Genomic DNA, 4549 nt, shown 5'->3' on the forward strand with positions numbered 1-4549 from the left:
TGACACGGGGCTGGCGCGGGTGACCCCGGTCCGCCGCGCGGGTGACCCCGGGCTCCTGTCCCGCGGGTGACAAGGGCTCCTGTCCCGCGGGCCACAGTGGGCCCCTGTCCCGCGGGCCACAATGGGCCCGCACCCCACCCGTGACACTGGGCCTACGTCCCGCAGGTGCCGCGGGCTCCCACCCCGCGGGTGACAGCAGGGTCCTGCCCCGCAGCTGACGCTGGCCCCAGCCCCACGGGGGACACCGGGGCTGCAGGAGGGGCAGCACCGCTGCCCCGTGTCCCCCGGCCGGGCCTGGGCTGGCCCCGAGCTGCCTTGGTCCCGTGGGCCAACGCACGGACAGGACCCGGCAGCAGCTCCCCCGGGGCCCCCGTGAGCCTCCCGGTGCTGAACCCGGGGCCAGCCTCAGCCTCACCTGCTCCCAGGCAAGAAAAACTCTTCCACTGCCTTCTCCTTCTGCCTGCTCACGTGGAGAGACACAAGGGCCGTGCTCTTCATTCAGTTGCTTCCACTGTCACTTTTTTTGTTTGTTTGTTTTGGTTTTGTTTTTTCCTTTTAGCTTTTATCCCAGCACCAGGCTGGGTTTAATTCAAATAAAAGGCACAACTTCACGTCCCTCAGGCCAAGAACGAGACAAGCTCCTTCGCTTTTCACTGATGGTCCTTCGGCGTGACAAGAGTCCCTGCTTCCCTTTGGGACAGCAGAGCTGTGGAGATGTTTGAGATGCTCCAGACACGTCAGTGTCACAGGTGACACCCTGATCCTCAGTGCCCCCAGGAATCCCCGGGATGTTTTGTACCATCATCAAATATCCCCAACATCTGTGCACAGGTGTGTTCTGCCAGATGGGTCAAAGAAGGAAATTCCCATTTCTGGCTCCTTGGGCAAGCCGAGCTGTGTTGGGTTTAGCTGGGATTTCTTGCCCCAGCACCTCCCTGAAGTCCAGGTAGGTCCATCCACCGGCCGATGCCGATGGAGGGAGAGACACCACTACACCCAGAGGCTTTACGTGGGATTAGCTGAACACTGGTAACTCATCTGGCGTGGGGAGGCAGGAGCTTCCCTCTGTGTCAGAGGATTACCACGCACACGCTATTACATACAGACAGTCTTTTTCTCTTTGGATATATTCAGTTTTAGGACCAAAATTAATTTTTCACCACCGCTTCTGGTGCAGGGAGAACTTCTGGCCCTACTCAGTGTGGCGGCCAAACTCATCTATATTTAAATTAAAGTTTGTTTCACAGAGCAGCTGCGTTCACCATCTCCCATGCAGACGCCATCCTCTGCCTCTCCTTTCCCAGGGACGGTGGTTTCTGTATGGTGGTTGCAACCAGCCTGTTTTTCCTAGTTCTTCAGGAAAATCCAGGATATGGCCATGTTCTGCAGGTGACTGCCAGCAGCACAGCAGATTGCCTTAACAAAGAGGGTGCAATAGATGGGCCACTGACCCAGCGCGATGGGTCTGAGGCAGAAACACCTGCCAGAAAGGGCCTAAATCTGTTGAGAACACAACAAATCAAAAGAGGCAGAAAGTAGCAAACCAATCCTCTTGTCTTCTTAAGCTTACTTTCCAAATGTCCCGACAACAAAGAATTTCTGTTGTTCCACACATATGTGGATATGAACTGCTGGATTTTAGAATAGGAGGAGATTTTTAACTGATAAAATGTCTGAATGTAAAGATTGTCAGAAAGGAACTTGGAGTTCCTTCCTGGATGTGGTTTTCTGGAGTATTTTTGATGGAACTGAGCTTTGAAAGTGTTGTGGTTTGGTTTTTTTTTTCTGATCTGGGAGGTATTTCTGATACTTCCCTCGCTGGTACCATTAGGATATTTGAAATCCTTCCCATCCTTTAAGGCTGAACAAAACAGTCTGGGCCAGGAGAGGAGGTCCCAGATGGGAGTGGGTTGGAGCATCCCATGAAGGGGGGAAGAGGACCCCCAACCCCTTTTGGATGGACCAGAAATGCAGCCAGGCCCACAGACGAGACCCATGGGCACCAGTGGATGCAGAAGCCATCAGTGGCCGTGTCTGCCTGTGCCGAGAGGCTGCAGAGGTGCAGGGGGGTGCCCTGCTGAGCTAAGCAGCACTCCTGCTGAAGCACTGAGAAACCCAGAAAAGCCCCAGATTGACCCAATCTCGGGTGAATGTGAGTGTCAGCTCTGGAGAGGGGGCGGTCACCCATGCCAGGTCCCACACATCACCCCGCTGTGCTCACTCCCCCATTTCTTATCAGTCTCATTTCTCTGTTGCAGCTGCCACAGCAGCTCCTCTGTCTCCTTCACCCTCACCTGTCCTGTTTCCACCTCCACAGGCTGTTGTGGGTCCGGTGTTCCCAGTCCGCGGCTTTGCTCCGTGGCTCTGCCCAGCTGGATGTGAGGACGCAGAGGAGTTTGCTGGCTGGGTTCTGTGCTGCGACCACAGGGAAGGGACTGGGTCCCTCTTGTCCCTGCTCACTCGGCTGCTCAACGCTGTGGGATTTCAAAGCAAGGAACATCTCCCAGGGTTTATATAGCAGCTGGACCCAAACTAAGAAATCAGGTCCCCTGCAAATGCTGATTTGAAAAGTAGATATGCAGAGGCACCAGAGGAAACTTTATTCTCCGTGCTAATATAATATTAAACCCCACTCCTCTGAGGGTCAGGAATACAGGGCTTCCTGCCTTAGAAACCCTGTTCCTCTGCTCCATTAAAAAAAAAAAAAAAAAAGAATGAACCAGTGCCTGCTCCTGGAACAGGTTTTACTCAAATAGTCACTAACTTTGACCAGAGGGACAGAAAATAGGGAGATGATGCAGCGCAGTTACTGATGAACAACAGACTGAGACGTGGTGCACCAGGAAGAAGCTGTAGATGAGGTGCCAAAAACCTTCCGAGCTGGAAATCCTGAGACACTAACAGCTCCTAACACTCGCTGCATTGCTGTGATTCAGACACAGAACAAAGTATTGCAGCTTGCAAGTCAAACTTCATTAATGCTTTGCCTTTCTCTGGAGACATTTAAAGCTCAGCCTACCATTAACAAAGCTTCGTTTCACCGCTAGGAAGCGTACAGCCTAAATCACCCGTATTTGAGCCGACACAGAGAAACTGCAACGAGACACAGGAAGAATAACTCTGCTCTGGCTGTCGTGCGTAAAGCAGGGCGGGAAGTCGGCTACAGAGCAGAGCAGCTGAGTGTGGGACTGCAGTTGTACACACAACCATCAAAGTCCAGGATTAAAACAAACATGGGGGAAAAAAAAAAAAAGAGGATGGGAAGCAACTGGGTGTAGGAAAGGGTTAAGTTCAGTGTCACTTTTACAGCCAAATTTAGCTCAGAAAAAATAGTGGATTATGCTAATGTAGTAGACAAAAATGAGTACCAGAAGCCTTAATCCAAGATACTGTCTATGCAGCAAGAGGAATTCCCATACAGCCATGAGCCTCACGCTGCCTTCCTGGCAAGCTTTTCCTCCAGGTCTGAAAGTAGAGCAAAGTCTGTAATCATTTCTCTGCTGAGCCAACACCAGCCGCAGCCACGATCAACGTTAGGAGCAGCTATGGAAGGCAGAATAACAAATAAATAAATAAAAAAAAAATCTCTGCTCCGTACCTGGGAGTTTATGGAGCCTCCCCTGAGGCTGCAGGATGGCAGCTGATGAACAGAACTGCTGTTGGAAATGTCACTGCACGCCCCTCAGAGCAGGTGTAACCCCCCCACACCTCACTCAGAATGGAGCCAGGAGGACACGGGGGCATCTTGGCTTCACGCTGGGATCACCAGCTACTGCAGGACAGAAACCAGCTCCCCCACACCCCCAGGGTGGCCTTAGGGCTCCTCTCCAGCTCCTCTCCACTCATCCACCTCCTGCAGGGTGAGTCCCAACACTGACCCAAAGCACCTGGGGATAAACCTGCTTTTAAAAGTAGTTTATTTGGATTTTCCACATCCTTTAATGAATCGCAAATATATTAACAGAAAAGACTTTCCCCCACCCCCCCCAAAAACTGTACAATTTCTGAAATAAAAAGTCAGGAAAAGCAAAAAAAAAAGGAAGAAGACAAATTACATTGTTTCAATGCAAATAGTACACACCACGCCCACACTTTGCATTTTTCCATAGTTTTGTTGTAAGAAAATGACAGTTCCCTAATTCTTTTCCGTGAACACACTTGCTCTAACCTGGCTGCCAGAGTGCCTTCATGCTCGCCCTCCTCCCTGCCCCTCTTTGAAGAGAGCAAAATTTTATTGATCAAATAATAATTTTGTGTATCTATTTAGAAGACAAAATAGTAATGTGGTCTAAAGGTTACTTGAGATTCTCGGGGAAAAAAAAAAAAATCGCTTTGAAGTATGATGTACATATAAAACAATGGACAGTTTTACGTGTTAAATCTTCCAGGTAGCAGGAATATCCTTTTCACATCCCAGCTGAATTAAGGGCTCTTCCTAGGGTGGTGAAAATTTTATTACAAGTGTTCCCAATTTTTAAAGAACAAAAGGGAAAAAGCCACTGAAATTCCTAGATCTCTGGTTCCCATTGAAGAAACAGCATTTTTTTTA

At 50.2% G+C, this 4549-nt stretch overlaps 1 protein-coding gene across 1 annotated transcript in view; it reads right to left on the reverse strand.

Annotated features, from left to right (window-relative positions):
• Positions 1-3750, reverse strand: part of KANSL1 (KAT8 regulatory NSL complex subunit 1) — a gene marked incomplete at its 3' end in the record, with an annotated part of 98832 nt that extends 95082 nt beyond the window's left edge. The window contains exon 1 of the mRNA XM_026864613.1: positions 3737-3750. The remainder of the gene's footprint in view (positions 1-3736) is intronic.
• Positions 3751-4549: the final 799 nt, after the last annotated feature.

This window comes from Athene cunicularia (assembly GCF_003259725.1).
Source record: "Athene cunicularia isolate RWA chromosome 27 unlocalized genomic scaffold, athCun1 chr27_part1, whole genome shotgun sequence".
NCBI lineage: Eukaryota > Metazoa > Chordata > Aves > Strigiformes > Strigidae > Athene > Athene cunicularia.